Source organism: Apium graveolens, chromosome 10, assembly GCF_009905375.1.
Source record: "Apium graveolens cultivar Ventura chromosome 10, ASM990537v1, whole genome shotgun sequence".
In the NCBI taxonomy this organism is placed as follows: Eukaryota; Viridiplantae; Streptophyta; class Magnoliopsida; order Apiales; family Apiaceae; genus Apium; species Apium graveolens.
In genome coordinates, this window is record NC_133656.1 from 46,297,731 (window position 1) to 46,320,618 (window position 22,888).

General features: G+C 36.1%; 1 non-coding gene across 1 annotated transcript; it reads right to left on the bottom strand.

The window, feature by feature from the left end:
* LOC141694822 (small nucleolar RNA R71) lies at positions 1 to 107 on the bottom strand. Its single transcript, XR_012564104.1, has one exon. It is a non-coding gene; the product is annotated as a small nucleolar RNA R71 (small nucleolar RNA).
* Between the last annotated feature and the right edge of the window lie 22,781 nt (positions 108 to 22,888).

Sequence of the window (22,888 nt, forward strand, 5' to 3'; positions counted from 1 at the left end):
GCAATCAGGAATGCTCTTACGCAATTTGCGCAGTAATCAGGAGAATCTTTATATGAAACTTGGGAGCTCTACAAGGAGATGCTTAGGAAGTGTCCTCATCATGGAATGCCTGATTGGATGATCATCAATTACTTCTATAACGGTTTGGGAGCACAATCAAGACCCATGCTCGATGTAGCATCAGGTGGAGCATTATGGGCTAAGAGCTATGATGAAGCTTATTGTAATAACCCCAATTTTTGGGAAATTTTGAAACCCTTATGAATAGTGTTTTTGCTGAATGAGAAAACTTTTCATGCCACACTATGTAGGGGTTCTGATATGGATATTCTGAGATTTTATTAGTACTTTATATGGGATATAAGTGTATGTAAAGATCGTCAGAATCCAAATCCGAACACTTTGATTTTCCCGGAAATACACTAGATACGGAGAGAATTGAGTATAAGGTAACAGGATAAAAAGGATTTAAATTAAAGGATTATAATAGAGGATCATAAAAAGTAATATAATGTATTGAGAAAGGTTAAGGGAACCTAAGTAATAAGATCCCGGGTATGATCCCTCAAACGATAAACAAAAACGAAAGTTAAGCGAACCGTATAACAGATCAGCGGTCATTAGGCAAACAATTAGGGAATTAATTAAAGGGATTAGAGAGGATGATGTCACCCAACCAATGAGAAGAGGACAAGGAGGGAAAGATGACATCATAGCATGACATAGGCATGACATGGGAAGGAAGGAGATGTGGTGGCTTTTTAACCACACAAAATCAAGGGCAACTAGGTAATTAACTAAAAAAAACACAAAAATCAAACCAACCAAGCCGAGCAAATCATTTTTCATCAAAATCAAAAAGAAACCAAGGCATTGTTCTTCATGCTCTCGGCTTTTTACTATTCCAAAGGCAAGGAATTTCAAAACTCAAGATCCTAGCCTCCTAAATTGGTAAGATAATTCCCTAATCATCCTTATGCTTAGTTAGGGCTATATCATGAGTTTAAGCCATCAATTCCTTCTCAATCTTCTTCATTTAATCAAAGAAGAAGACAATGAATAGTGTTTTCAAGTTTTTAACTTGAAATTTTTCTTGATTTCCTTGAAGATCCAAGCATTCCTAAGACTTCTCAAAGCTTCTTAAGGCTTCCTAGCTCCTCCCACCACTTCAAGGAAGGTATATCATCTCCAAACCCTAGATTCCTATGTATTATAAGATGATTTTGATTAGTAGGGTGATATTGTAGCTTGATTTTGTGATTTAGAGTTTGGGATTGAAATGGTATTGAATCGGATTGGTAAATCTTGTTATTTTGGTTAAAAGAATGTAGTATAGTTAAATTCAAGCTTAGGCATAAGTATGAATGTTAAAATTGAATTGGTTGGGGTTGTTATGATGTGATAAGGATGGATGTTGGTTGTATGTTGGATTTGAGGTTGAATTGGGTTGGTTTTGAATGGTTTTAAATTGGGAAATCGCGTAAACATAGCCGTCGTAACGTCCGATTTTCTTTAGACTGTTTTTGTGCATAACATTAGGACCCGAGAACCCCCTGCTAGATTATTACCATTGCCATGTTTAGATAGCTCATGTTACGAGCTTCGTTTTGATATGTAGTTCGTTCGATTCCGATGCACGGTTTAGGAGAAACGACCGTTTCAAGTAACGGCGTTTCGCGAACGAAACATTTCCCCTCGCCTTACTTTGAAACATAGGTTAAAGACCAAAAAGGGTTAATTAATGTATGAAACATTTATGGTAAGTGTGTTAGGCAGTTGGTAAGACACTCGCGAAGGAATCACCTTAAAACTCGTAAAGGTTAAATTATTAAAAATGGTGGAGCCGAGGGTACTCGAGTGACTTAAGAGAATCAGTAAGCGCAAAACAAGCGTTAGAGTCAAAGTTAGTTAAAGTATAGATTTACAAGTGACTTTGGTTTAATTCCAACTTACTTATTGTTTATAGGTTACCAGACTCGTCCCGAGCCATTCGTAACCCCCAGTCGCTCAGGCAAGTTTTCTACCCGTTATACTGTTGTGGTGATGTATATATGTATATGCATTATCTTGTGATAGTGCATGATTGTTATTAGCAAATTTTGCGATATATTGGAGCATGCTGATATGGTATATATGCATGTCTATTTCGTAAACTGGTTATCTATCTGTTGATTTCAATGCTTATAGTTGCATAATACCTATGCTAGAAATAAGCAAGTAGTTGCGTATACCCTTAGTATAGGGGATAAAAGGTGAACATATTTCTAAACCGGGAGTCGATGTTCCCGAGGATATTATATATATATACATATATTTATATATATATGGTTATAGTTTTTAAAACTATTGATCGAATAAGGTTTATTCGATACCTTTATTTTACTTAATTGAATATTAATTCGAGTATTCATTCGAGGACTTATGACTCAGTTCATTTTATTATTTGAATATTATTTGAATATTCATTCGAGGGCTTATGACTCAGTTTATATTATTATTGAATATTACTTGGATATTCATTTGAGGATGTATGACTCCTTTATTTTATGAATATTATTTATAGTATTCATTCGAGGTATTATGACTCCGCTTATTACTTAATAATATTCTTTATTGTATTAAAGAATAAGGTGTCGATAATCAAACTTATTTTTGATTATTCGAATATAGATATTACTTTCGTATAAGTGTATCTTTGATTCTTTGCTATTCATTCGAGTATAAGTTTTCCAATTTCTACCTCAATTATTCTTATGGGAATATTATTTAAATAATAATATTCAGATATTTCTTTCATATCGGGACTGATTTATTTTATTAAATCAGCATTACTCCAAACATTCTTAAAAATGTTTTCGAGTCTTCAAAATGAATTTAAAAGGTTAGAGCGGATCCCAAAACTTGTTTTCAAATTCAAGATCTTCCATTTTAAGGGGACTTGAATACTCGCTCAAAAATCTAAGGGATCCGGCTCTGTGGTGTATTTTATATTCGCAACAAGGTTGCAGTTTTGGTAAATGAATTAATTACTTACCCAACGTTCGGGAAGTAAGTCCATCTATTGAGTCGGCATAAGCAACATGGGCTCAGTGGGCGTCCATGATAGTGTAAGTGGCTCAGTGGGAGTCCATCAAATGCATAAGTGGATGAGTGGCAGTCCAGCATAAGGTCCTATTGAGACCAGGGTGATGACCAGTGGGGAATTCGTCCATCTACTAGTAGAAAAGGTTACTTATTGGTATCTTTGCCTGATCAGCAAGATATCAGGTTTATGCCAAAATTCTTTTCCTTTCCAAATTTATTGGATATTGCAATTCTGTTCATACTTTACATGACAGAGGTTTTCAGGAAATGTATAAAGAAGATGTATATGTGGATATATATATATATATATATATATATATATCAGAACTAAATGAAGTATATCATAACTTCATTTCCTTTAATAATATTTCAAAGATTTAATCTATTCAAATCTTGTCTGGTAGTCTCATCTATGTGATGAACTGTTGAAAGCTCATTATACTTTGAACAGTGGTAGTTCAAGTAGCTTTATAAATGATATAAGTGTAGTGAAGTATTTGGTAACTTCATCCCTTGTTTCTACTTATATCTAGTAAGTAATTATCTTACACATGATAAAAGATTCTAGTAAGTATCCATTTAGATACTTATATTATTGTTATCACTATATATTATCTTGCGAGCTGTAAGGCTCACTCTTGCTTTATTTCTTCATCACACAACAACAGTTAGGAAAGATGGTCAGACTCCAGCAGACCCAGCGCAAGCGCGTGGGAAGCGTCCCGCGTCTTCCCGATGATGTTGTAGCTGCTATAGCTGCAGAGGTAGATCTATTGTAGATCAGACCATCTACTTTTGAGAATCAATTATGTATAATTATAACTTGTGGCAGATAATGGCAATTAACTGTAAATTTATCAAGTAATCATTTTGGGTTGTAATAACTTTTAAATTGTGGATTCAAAGACTTGTACTTATTTCAATTTCATCTCTGAGACTATAACGGGTTGTGGTGTGTGTTAGTGTGGGGTCACAGCATAAGGTTATTTATTATTAATTAAGTGAAGTGATATTGTGGAAAGAAAGACCGTGACGACCCGGATCCCCGACCCCGGATCTGGGGGTGTTACAGAAATGGTATCAGAGCTAAGGGTTATAAACCTCAGAGATGATGTGACGTTAAGATAATAAGTTCACTAAGATAATAAGAACTCTTGCCAAGTTCATAGTCGAACTACCTAACGTAGTACTGACAGTTAAAACCCTTATGGGAACCCTTATAAATATCGTGATAGAAGCGTAGTTCGTTATCGTAGATGGTAGCGGGACTCCGAACCCTGAGGTTGAGGAGCAACAGCGCGATGATGTTTATTACTAATTGGAGATCGGATTGTGGATCCGATAGAGTGTCCTAATGCAGGACCGGATGATGTTGATATTGAGGATGTAGCGGTTGAGGATGTTGTCCTAGAAGGGATAGTTGCTGAGGAGGATCCCATGGAGGATCCTGACAAGAATGAATAAAGGACCACTGATGAATTGATGACCATGGTTAGGTCGACTACCAGAGGTAGGATTGGTCGGTCACTACCGGAGGTTCGTTCAAGTTTGTAAAGATAGTAGCCCCTTTAACGCGGCTTACTCGTAAGACTGAGAAGTTCGAATGGACAGAGAAATGCGAGAACAGCTTTCAAAAACTGAAGCAAAGGTTGGTGACGGCCCCTATGCTGGCGTTGTCAGATGGAAAAGGAGATTATGTGAAGTGTAGTGACGCTTCGCACAAGGGCTTAGGGTGCGTGCTTATGCAGCACGGTAAGGTAATCGCGTACATGTCAAGACAATTAAGGTAATATGAAATTCGATATCCCCACCCATGAGCTTGGGCTCATGGCAATAGTTTTGCCCTAAAGATTTGAGGCACTACTTGTATGGAGAGAAGGGTGAGATTCATAAACCATAGGAGCTCTAGTACATTTTTACGTAGAAAGAACTCAACATACGCCAGAGGAGGCGGTTAGAGCTAATCAAGAATTATGATTGGGAGATTCTTTATCATTCGGGGAAAGCCAATGTGGTGGCTGATGCCCTTAGTAAAAAGGAGAGACCCAAGATGATAATGTCTTTGGGATAGTTTATAAGAGATTTTGAGAAAATGGAAATAGAAGTGAAGGTAACCGGAGCCGGTACCGAAAAGCTGTTTGAGATTGCAATACAGTCCGAATTATTGGAAAAGAATATACTGTGCCAGAAAAAGTGATGAAGGAAGGCAAAGAGCCAACAATTAGATCAAAGATTAATACCGAGAAAGATGAGAAGGGAATAATAAGGTATTCCTACAGAATTTGGGTTCCAAATGTTCAAGAGCTTAAAGATGCGATCTTAGATGAAAGCTAGTTTGAGGAATAAAATTTAGAGCAAACCCTGAACCTGATAGTCAGGGAGGACGCCATCAAGATAGAAGGAACCCATAACATAATGAAGTGGAAAATGAGGATTTTAACGTATAAGATAACCCCAAGTATGGGAGAAGGAAGAAATATTTAGACTAAGAAAGCAGAAGTCGAGCGAGATAAGGAGACCCGAGACGGTACTCCTATACGACAATTCATGGACCTGTCTAAAAAGAACTTAGACTATTATCCCCAACCACCACCTTGAGGAAACAATGCGGTAGGAAATTCTTTCATGACCTTTAAGTCGCTAAGCTCTTAGAGTTCTAAGGAACAAGCTGACCCAGTCGAGGCAAGAGCCTGGCTAAAGGAAATATAGGAATCATTTTAGATTCTAAATGATTGACGAACCACAAAAGACTGTTTTTGTCACTTACCCTCCTAAGAGAGAGACCACCCGCTGGTGAAAGGACAAGGAAGGCACGGAGCCAGGGGTTAGAATAAACTGATTAAAGTTCAATCAATTGTTTTTGAGAAAGTAATTCCCAAGGTTATGGAGATAGTGTAAAAGCTTTAGAGCCAGAACAAAGGCAGACGAGTACGATGAATTAGGAATCTAAGTTGTAAAAGTTATCAAGATTCGTTCTGAGGACACGAATCCGGAATGACGGGATGTTTGAAATCAATGCTTATGTTGTGATTGGTTCGTGAAATAATGATAAGAGAAAGGAAAATAAATAGAAACTGAAGTGGAAAGGAATATAAAGGCAATAGAGTTTGAGAAATGATAAGGGAGTTGGGTATGAGGAAACCCTAAAGACTCATAGCAATAGAAATAGAAAAGCATGTAATTGTCAGGATGAGGGTGATTCACCATGAGTTAAAGTTGATGGTTGAGGGCATAAGAGATACATATATTTTATCCCCTGTAAGTTGGGAAGATTCGAGGAAACCTTGAGATAATTCGAAGGATAAATAATGAGACGCGGATAGACTGAGGAGACAAGAAAGTAAGAAATTAAGAAAATTGGATGAAGGAAGTGACCTTCAAGAAGGTGAAGTGTAAGACCGGTGGCATGATACCCAGAAAGGGAGATGCCAGATATGAAAGATATCCCAACATTGAGGTGACTATTGAGATAAACAACAAAAGTAAATAAGGAATTATTAAGAAGAAGTTCATGTTGAACACGACCAATATCTTCCAGAACATCCTTGTTATCGTTACCAGATTAGGCAAGAAAAGCGGATAACCGTTGTTATCTTTTGGAGGCCATTTTGATTAATCTCATTTTGTATACAGATGTTATTGTGAAATTAGGCATATATTATCGAGGTGGGAATGATTGAATAAGACACCCTTATCAGGGATATATGACTTGATTTATCCATGAAAGGATGCAGGTACCTTTTAAAGGTGGAATTAAGAATAGAACATCGGTAACTTAAAATGAATCCTAGGGGAATGCATAAAGGTTGGCATTTCACCCTTAATAGGGACAGTATGAGTTTTGACAGGATGAATTGGAAAGGATTAAGGTAATAACAACCTTTAAGAATCAGTGGAGAAATTTTTCAGAAGTATATAGACAATGGTTCTAGTAATAGTAAATGGTATTTCGATATGCCCTGTATCTAGGGAATACAGGAGGAACTATTGAAAGATAACCTTAGAGGTTTTGCATGGAGATAGGTAATATTCAAATTTCTCAAGAATAAAAATGTTGATAAAAGGAATATGACGTAATTATAATGATGCCAAGTGGGGCACGTGTTAAACCACGAGAAAGTATGGATCGAACCAGTAAAGGTCGAAATTGTTGAGGGCAATTAGGACCTAAGACAAAAGATGTTCTAAGTACGATCGAGAGTCAGTCGCGACAGTGATTAACCTCTAAAGACTGAGGCAATAACTTATGGAAAAATGGTGATTTTTTTTTTACTCATTAGATTTTAATGAAAACATCTTCACATCAGCTGTGATGGAAATGAGGTAGAAAATTTAGTTGAAGGTGGTTAAAAGACATTGATTATAAGGAACTATTACTATCAGGAAAGGCCAAAGAGGTGGCCGACACTTTAACGGTAAAAGGATAATTGTAGGCACTTGTGCCGAAGAATATAGTGATGATGGTTAAAGCTGTGAAGGTTGTATTATGGTTTAGAAGATTGACATTCCTTCTGATGACTGTGCAATACCCAACCGTAATAGTAGTTGGTAAAGGTTTAATTCGTGTAATCGCCATGAACGGGCTATCTATCTTAGAAGGTCCTATCTTGAGATAAGCCAGGACCATATTTCAAAAAGGACTAAACAAACCTTTGAGTTAAGTCTTCTATTGAAGGCATATGATTAAGAATGGTATTAACCTGCTATCGTTCCTTTGAGCGAAACTCTTCTGCAATTTTATCTGCTTCATGTCATGTATGTATGTCAGAATCAGGAGTGTACTCCATGAATCATGAATGGTGATTATGTTACCTCCTTAGAAGGATTTGATACGACATGTATGGACTCCGTATGGTTAGATATTAAGACTTCATGGAAAATGAATGACTACAGTAGGTCAGTGGTGGACCATAGTAAGGCAGCAATGATTCTACGAGTATTGAGCTGAATACAACCGTGAGAGTTGTATTGGAATGGGTGTTGAGATTGAGTACCACTAATCGGGTCGTGGTAGTGTATAAGTTATCATTGATAGACTAATTAAGTAGAGTATCTACCTAGTGAATAATTATTCTTTCTTATCAATAGAGAGTCGTATTATTATACGAGGAAGGTTGCGGTGCAAGCATAGAATTCTAGTAACGATGATGTATAGAATGAGATCCCAGATTCGATTTTCGATGTCGAGGGAGTTTCAAAGGTGATTGTGTATAAGCTCGAGGAAGAGTGTGGGTCCATAGAATGATGGACGGGATAGCGAAAATATTTAGGCATGGGAAATACGATGCTATAATGCTTAATGTTGATTTATATACGTATATGATTTGTTCTCCTATGACAAACCTCTATAGTTCAGAGGTAGGTTCCAAGCCAGATATTTTGTGGCAGTATATTTTTTTTCATATATACAATTCTCTTCAATTCGTTCTTTTCTCTTCTTTTCATTTCATGTAAGCTGAGAAGAACAACCCTTCCAGAAAGGGGAGGTATTGCCGAATGACTATCTATCTGTGTGATAGAAGCCTAGTAGGATACCATCTATTATTTAATTGCTTGTCAAGTACTAAAGGCTGGCCACCTTCTGTACTAACTATGCGATATAACAAGTGTTCATGATCATAGTGATCTCTCAATAAATTCTTTTACTTCTATATGAAGGATTAAGCTTTCGAAGATAGAAGCAGCTGAAAAAGGATAATAAAATTGTGATAGTATTCGGGATGGAAACACATTCGTGATACTAAGGTTGACGTGGTTATTAAAAGGTTATAGAACGCTAACGAGCAAAAGTATAACCAGTATAATATTAGGAACGGAAGGTGATAGCGATTACGAACTGGAAAAGAATGGGTATTGAGAAGCAAAAGCTATAATATTAGAAGCTATGATGAGAGTCTGTGTAATAGACTTGAAAGAATTTGGAATGATCACTTAACGCGGATTAAGTTATCTTACGATAATAGATCATATGTCATTATTGAGATGTCGCCTTATGAGATCCTTGAGGGAAGACAATGTCGATCTCCCTTATGTTAGGATGAAGTTGTAGAGCGCAAGATGCTCGGACCCGCAGTAGTCCAAAGGACCAGGGATATAATAGATCTAATCAGAGGACGGCTGGTAGTAGCCCAAGATGGACATAAGAAGTATGTTGATTTGACACGAAAGGACAAAGAATAGGAAGTAGGGGACCTAGTGTTGTTAAAGGTATTCCCTTGGAAACCCTTGGAAAGGACTGATGAGATTCGGAAAGAAAGGAAAGCTAAGTCCACAAATTGTCGGACCCTTGGATATATTAAGAAGTATTGGGAAGTTAGCATATGAGCTAGCCTTACCCCAGAACATGTAGCAAGTCATAATGTGTTCCGCGTATCAATGTTAAGGAAGTGTAATTCGGATGCCAGATAAATAGGGGCATATGAGTGCATAGACATGCAACCCGACGTAACCTATATGGAGCAACCAGGAAGGGTTATAGAGTAAAAAGGAACAAGTACTTAGGAGAAGGGTTATCAAACTAGGTGGAGTTTGGTGGTAGGACCACAATGTGGGAAAATTTACTCGAGAGTTAGAAAATGCAATGCTAAGAGAGTATCCCTATTTATTTTCAATTTGATTCCGGGACGGAATCCTTTTAAGGAGGGGAGACTGTAATAACCCCAATTTTTGGGAAACTTTGAAACCCTTATGAATAGTGTTTTTGCTGAATGAGAAAACTTTTCATGCCACACTATGTAGGAGTTCTGATATGGATATTCTGAGATTTTATTAGTACTTTATATGGGATATAAGTGTATGTAAAGATCGTCAGAATCCAAATCCGAACACTTTGATTTTCCCGGAAATACACTAGATACGGAGAAAATTGAGTATAAGGTAACAGGATAAAAAGGATTTAAATTAAAGGATTATAATAGAGGATCATAAAAAGGAATATAATGTATTGAGAAAGGTTAAGGGAGCCTAAGTAATAAGATCCCGGATATGATCCCTCAAAAGATAAACGAAAACGAAAGTTTAGCGAACCGTATAACAGATCAGCGGTCATTAGGCAAACAATTAGGGAATTAATTAAAGGGATTAGAGAGGATGATGTCACCCAACCAATGAGAAGAGGACAAGGAGGGAAAGATGACATCATAGCATGACATAGGCATGACATGGGAAGGAAGGAGATGTGGTGGCTTTTTAACCACACAAAATCAAGGGCAACTAGGTAATTAACTAAAACAAACATAAAAATCAAACCAACCAAGCCAAGCAAATCATTTTTCATCAAAATCAAAAAGAAACCAAGGCATTGTTCTTCATGCTCTCGGCTTTTTACTATTCCAAAGGCAAGGAATTTCAAAACTCAAGATCCAAGCCTCCTAAATTGGTAAGATAATTCCCTAATCATCCTTATGCTTAGTTAGGGCTATATCATGAGTTTAAGCCATCAATTCCTTCTCAATCTTCTTCATTTAATCAAAGAAGAAGACAATGAATAGTGTTTTCAAGTTTTTAACTTGAAATTTTTCTTGATTTCCTTGAAGATCCAAGCATTCCTAAGACTTCTCAAAGCTTCTTAAGGCTTCCTAGCTCCTCCCACCACTTCAAGGAAGGTATATCATCTCCAAACCCTAGATTCCTATGTATTATAAGATGATTTTTATTAGTAGGGTGATATTGTAGCTTGATGTTTGTGATTTAGAGTTTGGGATTGAAATGGTATTGAATCGGATTGGTAAATCTTGTTATTTTGGTTAAAAGAATGTAGTATAGTTAAATTCAAGCTTAGGCATAAGTATGAATGTTAAAATTGAATTGGTTGGGGTTGTTATGATGTGATAAGGATGGATGTTGGTTGTATGTTGGATTTGAGGTTGAATTGGGTTGGTTTTGAATGGTTTTAAATTGGGAAATCGCGTAAACATAGCCGTCGTAACGTCCGATTTTCTTTAGACTGTTTTTGTGCATAACATTAGGACCCGAGAACCCCCTGCTAGATTATTACCATTGCCATGTTTAGATAGCTCATGTTACGAGCTTCGTTTTGATATGTAGTTCGTTCGATTCCGATGCACGGTTTAGGAGAAACGACCGTTTCAAGTAACGGCGTTTCGCGAACGAAACATTTCCCCTCGCCTTACTTTGAAACATAGGTTAAAGACCAAAAAGGGTTAATTAATGTATGAAACATTTATGGTAAGTGTGTTAGGCAGTTGGTAAGACACTCGCGAAGGAATCACCTTAAAACTCGTAAAGGTTAAATTATTAAAAATGGTGGAGCCGAGGGTACTCGAGTGACTTAAGAGAATCAGTAAGCGCAAAACAAGCGTTAGAGTCAAAGTTAGTTAAAGTATAGATTTACAAGTGACTTTGGTTTAATTCCAACTTACTTATTGTTTATAGGTTACCAGACTCGTCCCGAGCCATTCGTAACCCCCAGTCGCTCAGGCAAGTTTTCTACCCGTTATACTGTTGTGGTGATGTATATATGTATATGCATTATCTTGTGATAGTGCATGATTGTTATTAGCAAATTTTGCGATATATTGGAGCATGCTGATATGGTATATATGCATGTCTGTTTCGTAAACTGGTTATCTATCTGTTGATTTCAATGCTTATAGTTGCATAATACCTATGCTAGAAATAAGCAAGTAGTTGCGTACCCTTAGTATAGGGGATAAAAGGTGAACATATTTCTAAACCGGGAGTCGATGTTCCCGAGGATATTATATATATATATACATATATTTATATATATATATATGGTTATAGTTTTTAAAACTATTGATCGAATAAGGTTTATTCGATACCTTTATTTTACTTAATTGAATATTAATTCGAGTATTCATTCGAGGGCTTATGACTCAGTTCATTTTATTATTTGAATATTATTTGAATATTCATTCGAGGGTTATGACTCAGTTTATATTATTATTGAATATTACTTGGATATTCATTTGAGGATGTATGACTCCTTTATTTTATGAATATTATTTATAGTATTCATTCGAGGTATTATGACTCCGCTTATTACTTAATAATATTCTTTATTGTATTAAAGAATAAGGTGTCGATAATCAAAATTATTTTTGATTATTCGAATAAAGATATTACTTTCGTATAAGTGTATCTTTGATTCTTTGCTATTCATTCGAATATAAGTTTTCCAACTTCTACCTCAATTATTCTTATGGGAATATTATTTAAATAATAATATTCAGATATTTCTTTCATATCGGGACTGATTTATTTTATTAAATCAGCATTACTCCAAACATTCTTAAAAATGTTTTCGAGTCTTCAAAATGAATTTAAAAGGTTAGAGCGGATCCCAAAACTTGTTTTCAAATTCAAGATCTTCCATTTTAAGGGGACTTGAATACTCGCTCAAAAATCTAAGGGATCCGGCTCTGTGGTGTATTTTATATTCGCAACAAGGTTGCAGTTTTGGTAAATGAATTAATTAATTACCCAACGTTCGGGAAGTAAGTCCATCTATTGAGTCGGCATAAGCAACATGGGCTCAGTGGGCGTCCATGATAGTGTAAGTGGCTCAGTGGGAGTCCATCAAATGCATAAGTGGCTGAGTGGCAGTCCAGCATAAGGTCCTATTGAGACCAGGGTGATGACCAGTGGGGAATTCGTCCATCTACTAGTAGAAAAGGTTACTTATTGGTATCTTTGCCTGATCAGCAAGATATCAGGTTTATGCCAAAATTCTTTTCCTTTCCAAATTTATTGGATATTGCAATTCTGTTCATACTTTACATGACAGAGGTTTTCAGGAAATGTATAAAGAAGATGTATATGTGGATATATATATATATATATATATATATATCAGAACTAAATGAAGTATATCATACCTTCATTTCCTTTAATAATATTTCAAAGATTTAATCTATTCAAATCTTGTCTGGTAGTCTCATCTATGTGATGAACTGTTGAAAGTTCATTATACTTTGAACAGTGGTAGTTCAAGTAGCTTTATAAATGATATAAGTGTAGTGAAGTATTTGGTAACTTCATCCCTTGTTTCTACTTATATCTAGTAAGTAATTATCTTACACATGATAAAAGATTCTAGTAAGTATCCATTTAGATACTTATATTATTGTTATCACTATATATTATCTTGCGAGCTGTAAGGCTCACTCTTGCTTTATTTCTTCATCACACAACAACAGTTAGGAAAGATGGCCAGACTCCAGCAGACCCAGCGCAAGCGCGTGGGAAGCGTCCCGCGTCTTCCCGATGATGTTGTAGCTGCTATAGCTGCAGAGGTAGATCTATTATAGATCAGACCATTTACTTTTGAGAATCAATTATGTAAAATTATAACTTATGGCAGATAATGGCAATTAACTGTAAATTTATCAAGTAATCATTTTGGGTTGTAATAACTTTTAAATTGTGGATTCAAAGACTTGTACTTATTTCAATTTCATCTCTGAGACTATAACGGGTTGTGGTGTGTGTTAGTGTGGGGTCACAGCATAAGGTTATTTATTATTAATTAAGTGAAGTAATATTATGGAAAGAAAGACCGTGACGACCCGGATCCCCGACCCCGGATCTGGGGGTGTTACACTTATGATCTAATTGAACTGATGGCTGCTAATGAATATTAGTATCCAACCCAGAGATTGCCACATAGCAAGGTAGCATGAATTCTTGAAGTGAATACAGCTACGGTTATCACTGCTCAACTAAAGGCGTTGTCTATAAAGATTGATTCGCTGGCTAACTATGGAGTTTATCAGAAGACAAGTATTTGTGAGCTTTGTGCAGGTTCGCGTGTGACGAAGCAATGCAATATATCTAGTGAATCAGCTCAGTTTGGGAGCAACCAGTTTCAGACACTTATCGTCTTGACAACTGGAATTATCCTACTTCAGCTGGAGCAACAATCAGAATGCGATGCAATAGCCGTTCCAGCAGTTTGGAAATAATCAATTCAATCCTCCTGGTTTTCAACAACAGTATGCACCAATACAACAACTCCAACTTCAACACTACCTGCATGGAAGTGTCGATCAATCTGCTAATGAAAAATCTGAATTGGAGGAGTTGAGGCTTATGTGCAAAAAACAGGATCTTATATGCCAAAGCCAGGCTATTTTATCAAGACTCTAGAGGACCAAATAAGGTAAATTGCTAATGCCTTATTGAATCGACCACCAGGAATCCTTCTTAGTGATACAGAAGCCAATCTAGGCAAAAGGGAAGTTAAAGAACAGGTGAATGCCATCACCTTGAGGTCTGGAAAGGTCGCAAGCCCCCAAATTCAGCAAGATAAAGAGCCTGAAAAATCTCAAGTTTCAGCAAATACAGTTGTGGCTGAAAAAGATGTGCAGAAGGAAGCAGAAGTGGAATCAAGGAAGAAAACTATGGAACACACTCCTTCTGAGGGTAATACAGGGGAGAAATAGGTCTATCCTCCACCTCATTTTCCTAAGAGGCTGCAGAAGCAGAAGTTGGATAAGCAATTTGCTAAGTTTCTGGAGGTGTTCAAGAAACTTCATATCAACATACCTTTTGCTGAAGCTCTTGAATAGATCCCAAGCTATTCGAGGTTTATGAAAGATATTCCCTCTCAGAAAGTGAAGCTCGATGACTTAGAGACCGTTGCTCTTACGAAGGAATGCAATGCTGTGCTGCAACAGAAGTTACCTCCGAAGCTTAAAGATCTTGGAAGCATCACTATTCCTAGCACCATCAGAAACTTATCGTTCGAAAAGTGTTTATGTAATTTGGGAGCTAGCATCAATCTGTTGCCCTTGTCTATCTTCAAGAAGCTTGGACTACCTGATCCGAAACCGACAAATATGTCCTTGCAGTTGGCCGATCGTTCTATTACATATCCACGAGGCATTGTGGAGGATGTGTTAGTCAAGGTGGACAAACATATCTTTCCTGCTGATTATATAATTCTTGACTTTGAGGAGGATAAGAATATTCCCATTATCTTAGGGAGACCATTCTTAGCTACTAGCCGAACTATGATCGATTTACAAAAAGGAGAGCTTACGATGAAGGTTCACGATTAAAAGGTCACTTTTAATGTGTTCAAGACAATAAAGTTACCCACAGCTAAAGAGGAGTGCTTTAAAGTAGAGTGGGTCGACTCTGTCATGAATTCAGAGCCTGAGCAACTGCCAAAGTCAGATACCTTAGAGAGATCCTTAATAGGGGAATCAGTTATTAAAGATGAAGGAGCAGAGAAAATGCAGGTTTTGAATGCACCCCTGTGGAAGAGGAAGTTGGATATGCCATTCGATTCTCTTGGGTTAGTAGAGCTGAAAATTTCTCAGAAGCGTCTCGAGCTGTCTATTGAAGATGCTCCCACACTTGAGCTCAACCGACTGCCAGATCACTTGAGTTATTCATTCTTCGGTGTACCCCATTATAAGGGTTTGGGATATATTTTTGATGATGTAGAGAGTGGCTGGATGGATCTTCCCGTGCCTACAGAGGGTTCTTCTCATGTGCAGCAGGTAGTTTATAGGACCGGTGTTGGTGATAAGCAGTAAAGGTGAGTGACTAGGCGTATGGAGGCCATGCACGACATTCATCGTCGTTTTGCTGCAGATTTGACACAGGCTTTGGGCACTATTTTCCGAGCCACTGGTGTCGAGGTTGATTGGCCACCTGATCCTGCACCCGAGGAGGGTGATCTTTCTAACGACTAGGTATGCCTGGAATCCTTATTATTACCTTCAATGAGGACATTAAATATTTTAAGTTTGGGGGTGATAATGTAAGGATTAGTTTGTGTGTGTCCATATAGTTCATATAGATTTATATTGCATGTTTAGTTGTATTTCAGTCATATTTTTACATGATTGTTCATATAAGACAGATTTGTTTATTTTTTATGTGATTTCATATAGTTGTATTTGCATACATATTTAGCATGATCCCTTAAGTTGAACTATGCTATTTGAGAAGTTGATGTTCATTTGAGTGTGGTGATGACGCATAGAGGGATGTTTAAGTCCTAATGAATTGATTTGCATGCCAGAAACAAATATTTTCATAAAGTCTTATAGGGTTGTTTTTGATCTAGATCATGATCATAATTGTTTGTTGTTGAGATTTAATCACTTGGTTATATTTAGAATTTTTGGTATTCTCGTAATGATAAAAGAACACTGAATTTTTAAAATTAGAGAAAAGCTTGATTTCATTGCTAGTTGTTGTAAGGCTAGGCGTCAAATGGCTAGTAGCCGGCTCATATTTTTATGAGTAGTCTAGGGTTGCATGAGATAGAGCGAAACACACTCATTCAGAAATTGTTGAAAAAAATAAAAAAAAGGAGAAAAAAAAGAAAAAAAAGTATGTGTTTATGCATAATTGATCAAGAGTGAGATCTTTAAAACTCGAGTTATTAAGTTCTAGGGGACTTTGTGCCTAGTGACCTGAGACTTTTATAGTCTAGGATCTGCCAACCTAACGCTCGCTACATGAGTATTATTGAATAAGTCTTTTGGGACCTCATTCATTGCACGATCAAGTAAGCATCTTTGTTATGTGTTCAATAATAGCATGAATCCTTGTATAACTCTAGTAGAAAGGAGGTGTTGTGAGGCATTATGCGTTTAACGTCTATTCTAGGTATAAACTTGTGATTGTTTTGATGAAAGATAAGTTATGGTTATTGATCTAGTATCGAGAGTATATCTGTTAAGCATCTGACACACGCACATTTCTGGTTTGTAAGTTGGTTTGTGGGATTTATTCGAGCTCTATTTTGAGTCATTGCATTCTTAGAGGCATCGACTTATTCATTTGGTTATGGTTATTCTGAGGAGATCGATTGCATTGTCATTTAGTTGCATTCACGTAGTTGCATTCATGCATTAGGTTTGTTTTGTAGTTTTGAGTATGTTTATGCTTGAGGACAAGCATCGATTCAAGTTTGGGGGTGTGATAAGTGAATTTTATATCTACTTGGAACGCTTCATTACAAGCTTAAGTTCGTGTTTTGGACTCAAGTTTTGGTATTTTTGATGTGTTTTTGTGTTATTGCATTTCAGGCATCAGTTAAAGGAAGAAAGAAGCTTTTCAAAGAATTATGCTGAAAAAAGATCAGAATTGGAAGCCTAGGCCATTCTTAAGTTGTAGAGAAACCATTATGTTTTCAATTCTTATAGACATATAAGGACTTAGGCGATTCAACTGCCCACGCGAAGCTAACGAGATTCTCTACAACTTGATAATGGCCTAGGCTTCCAATTCTGATCTTTTTTTTAGCATAATTCTTTGAAAAGCTTCTTTCTTCCTTTAACTGATGCCTGAAATGCAATAACACAAAAACACATCAAAAATACCAACAACTTGGGTCCAAAAAACCAACTTAAGCTTGTAATGAAGCATTCCAAGTAGATATAAAATTCACTTATCACACCCACAAACTTGAATCGATGCTTGTCCTCAAGCATAAATAGACTCAAAACTACAAAACAAACCTAATGCATGAATGCAACTACGTGAATGTAACTAAATGAAAATGAAATCGATCCCCTCAGAATAACCATAACCAAATGAATAAACCTATGCCTCTAAGAATGCATTGACTCAAAACAGAGCTAGAATAAGTCCCACAAACCAACTCACAAACCAGAAACGTGCGTGTGTGGGATGCTTAACAAATATACTCTCGATATTAGATCAATAACCATAACTTATCTTTCATCAAAACAATCACAAGTTTATACCTAGAATAGACGTTAAACACATACTGACTCACAACACCTCCTTTCGACTAGAGTTATACAAAGATTCATGCTATTATTGAACAAATAATAAAGATGCTTACTTGACCGTGCAATGAATGAGGTCCCAAAAGACTTATGCAATAATACCCATGTAGCGAGCGTTAGGTTAGAGGATCCCAGACTATAAAAGTTTTATGTCACTAGGCACAAAGTCCCCTAGAACTTAATAACTCGAGTATTAAAGAGCTCACTCTTGATCAATTATGCATAAACACATTCACGCAAGTATACGCGTTCGCAAGTAGTATAAGATATAAATCAGATTCGTTCCCACAGAAACTCTTTTGTTAATTTAAGAATATGCACCTATGCAATAATGATATGGTTATTATCCAATGTTAAGACAAATAACAAGTTGAGATTGTTTATAACTAAGAATTAAAGTAAAAATAATAACTAAGAACACAAGAATCGTAGAATTAATATATATGATAAACATGGGATGCTAACTTCATTAAATACTTCATTCAATAGCCTTTTTATTCTTAACCTTCGCATGTAATGGTGATGTCAGATAACACGAAATTAGTATACGTCAACTTTCTGGTATGAATACCCTACTACCAAGCATCCAAAAAAGAGATAGAAGTTGAATAGACACCAATTATACTTAGTCCTTACATGGAATTGAGAACATAGCGGTTTAATACGCAAGTTATCTATCATGATTACATAGGGCAAGTAAGATGGTTAAAATTACCTACGAATCATGCATATAAATACATGAACCTATGCTAGCATGGCAAGTTTTAAATCTCTATATTCACTGTCGCTTCAATAGAGATTAACACGTAATCTTATATGTTAGCTACACATATAAGACGAATAAGCACAACTAATACTAGGTTATCATACAATCACCACACGCTAAGGTATCGAAACAATTTAACTATAAAAATCTATAAGTAAATCCGTTAGAACCTCAAGATAATGATTAGTTCATAATCGAACTCATCATCACCATGGGTTCCAATAAAAGCATGATAATAAACAATATAAGAGTACTAGGGTTCAAAGACAAATCGAAAACAAGCATCCAAGTATCAACTATATTAAAGAAAACTAATGTCTTCTTCTTCGTAGCCTTCTCGTGCTCTCTAGGTCTTCTTATTGTTTTCCCAGGTCTCATTCTTGTTGAAAACGTCTTTTTATTGGTATATATAGGCTCCAGGATGACCAGGACTCTCAAAATCTTCAATTTCGACTAAAATCAGGATTCTGGGGTAGAAACAGGGCACGCTGTTTTCGGGCGCGGCCGCGCTGGAATAGTGTTTTCAGCGGTGCGGGCGCGCTGGTTCTGGCGCGGCCGCGCTGACATTCTGGAAAAATGCTGGCAATTCTTCTTTTGGCCGTATCTTGAGTTATGCTCGTCAGAATTAGGTGATTTAACTGCCCACGCGAAGCTAACGAGATTATCTACAACTTGAGAATGGCCTAGGCTTCCAATTCTGATCGTTTTTCAGCATAATTCTTTGAAAAGCTTATTTCTTCCTTTAACTGATGCCTGAAATGTAATAACACAAAAACACATCAAAAATACCAACAACTTGAGTCCAAAATACCAAATTAAGCTTGTAATGAAGTGTTCCAAGTAGATATAAAATTCACTTATCAAGCAGCATTATCATTCATAGGGACTTGATAGGAATTGACAATTTCTTGATCAATCATGCAATTTGTTCCTGGAGTAGATGCAGCTAGATTTTCTAAGTATGCAATGCTATGTTTGCAAGAGGCAGTAAGACTCTCAAACTCTCCAACTTTTTCCTTAATCTCAGCATTTTCATCATTAACCCTTTTAAGTACAAGTTTTTGTTCATTAAACATTGTTTTGACAGACTCTAACTTAGAGAGAAATACATATTCCTCTCTGATGAACTGAGGAATGACAACAGGAGTAACCTCTTGAGGTTCACAGTGCATTAGAGGCATTTGTGGCCTAAAGTGGTCACTGGTGATTTGAGAATCATCCATATTTGTAAAGTTTTCAGGCATGGGAATGTTGTTGATTGCAAAGAGAGAAGACATCAACATACCATATGGAATATAATCAACAAGATGAGCATTAATCATATTCAGAAGAATGAAATAAGAGATACTGAAATTGATTTTGTTATTGTAGAGAAGATGCATAATTTTCATATCAAAGAAATTAAAGTACTTACTTTGATTAGGTTTAGGCATAATATTTGACCTAATGATAAGAGCAAGATGTCGGAAAGTGTTAGTGAAATGATTAAAGTGATTCCCACAGTTAACATCACAGAGACCATCAGGCACATCAGACTTACAAAATATACCAACCATAAGTTCTAATTCAGACTTACTAAACACAAATAGAGAAAAGATGTCCTCACAAGGCAACTCACACAGATGAAGAGGTAAATGTAGTTCTCTATTGATGCTCTTGTTATCAACACAAATAACTTTCCTATTCACTATAGTAGTGCAATGCAAGATGCCCTCTACCCATTTTATTATGCTCATGTTACAATAAAATTCCCCCATGAGATGAATGAAATACTGCTTTCCTAGATTGTACATTAGACTATCCCACTTAGCCCTTCTAATTATGAACTCCACTTCACCTTTAAGATCCACACAAGTGCCAGGTTGGATATTTTTGATTAGCTCAAGAAACTTTTTGGAGTTTGATGGGTTTGAGAGTTTTGGTGGTGGAGGTTTTGGTTTGTTCATGTTTGGGCTTGGGTTTGTGTAATACCCTCGAAACCGGGTCAGAAGTTTGGGACTCACAACACACACACACAATATATAAACCTGTATATAAAATATTATATGCACGGACCCTTCTTTACACAACCACGGATTGCAATAGGTTAAAGTATGAAAAAACGCCACAACCTTATATTTTATTACATCGTACCAAATCCCAACTAGTTCAACTTATAACTGATAATACTATCGTTCTTAAAATCTTGCATAACTCATCTACAATATAAAGCTCCTGCTAGCTCGATCCAACTTAACCTGGAATTCTAGCTTGCACACTGGACTGGGAATCCTCGTTACCAACAATTTCCTTTTTAACTGTTGAAAACATAAAAAGGTTTGCAAGAGTGAGCTAACTAGCTCAGCAAGTCATAATAGCAATAACTGAGGTTAAACAATAACCAATTGAAATGATTCAGAAGAATCAAGTTTCTGAATAATCAATGATTAGAATTGGATATTTCACTTTTTATTTTAAAAACCAAGATTAGGCTGCTGATCAGTCACGCACTAACCTCGAGCAAGGCTCCCAGCTTTGCTCTATATACTGGATCCAAGGCACGCATTAGCCTATTATGACCACGAATCTGGTCCGACCACGAATCTGGTCCACATTTATAAAACCATCCAACTCTAAAATAATTCAATATGATAACCAATGTAATTCAATAAGCTGAATCATATATAGGGTGATTCACAATACCATGAAGGTATAACAAGGAATTCAAAAAAATTGGCTTTCAATCAAGGAAAGAATCAGAAAGTAGAATACCAAGGGTTCCAAGGATTGGTCTTCTGTTAAACAAGGAATAATGGTTAATATGTCAAACAATTCAATATCAGAAATCAGTATGCCGTAGATATGTATTTGTGGAGTTGTATCATATGTGTTTGGCTCGTATCTGGGAATTCAACAATCAACGGTTTATGAAAAATAAGGCTTATGGCTCAAGATCAATAAGAATCAGGGTTCAAGGTTAAATAGTTTAAAGCACTTGCAATATAAAACATGAGTTATTTTGAATAACAGTGACATGTTATGAGAAAGTTCGAAACTATTTGCAATATATCTTGAAGAAGGTTCAGAAGTACTTGCCTTATCACTGATGATTTCCACTTTACTTGTACTCATTTAACAGTTTTACTCATCAACCACTTTCCTTCTCTTTCTATGCCTTGCTTCTATTTATCAATCACTCGCCTTCTCTTTCTACGTTTCAGTTCTATTTTCTGATCACTGGCTTTCTTTTCTATGCCTCGTTTACTCTGCTAGGCATCACAAGTATCTATCAATACTCAAACTCATATTATTCTAATCGTCACATAGACGTTATAAGCTTTTATCTACCCTTCGTTTTACCCAAATCCGATTTACGGATTGAAAGTTATGACTAAAATAGTCAAACCATAACCACATAGGCGTATAACACATCAATCAGTTAGCACGTCGCACATAACATGTAAGATATTCGATCAAAATAATTTTTCAAAGAAGGTTCGGGGTTAAAATGATCTTTCAAGTATTTAATACAAATTTTTGAATATTTTTCAGAATTTAAACGGGACTCTGAATCATTTTATAATTAAATAATAGGGTTCGAATACCCGAATCTAGCTTTAAAATAATTTTATAATAATTATCGAGCCTTGAAAATAATTTAAAATAATATTTTAAAGCTCGAAACTATTTTTCGGAACTTTTAAATCCAAATGAATAATTAAATCTAATTAAATAATCAATTAAAATTAATTAATAAATAATTAAACTAATTAATTAATTAATATTTAAATTAATTGACTAATTAATTACACTACACCATAAATGGCCTATAGCAACATCAAGAAAATGTTACAACAGACCCAAAAAAATGTTACCACAGCCAGAAAAAGCCCTAAGGTATCATAAAAATTAAGTTGTTTTTTTTCGAGTTACCTTTGGCCCCTAAGGTAACATTACTTTTGCCCTGGTGTAACATTCACATTTGTGTTACAATAGCTGTCAAAGGTAACATCAATCTATGTCTATAGTATCACAATATGTATGTTACCTTTGCACTAAGAATTTCCAAAAAAAAATTAGGCCCACCATTAGGGCCCACGCGGGCCCCACTGGTGGGCCCCATGTGGGGACCCCACAAATGGGCCCAATTTTTTTGCAAATTCTAAGTGCAAAAGTAACATACATAATGTGATACTATAGTCATACTTTGATGCCAATTGTAGTAGTAATAGTTTATATTATCATACCAATTTGTTTGTAACATATAAGTACCTAATGTAATATATTTCTCAAAAAAAAA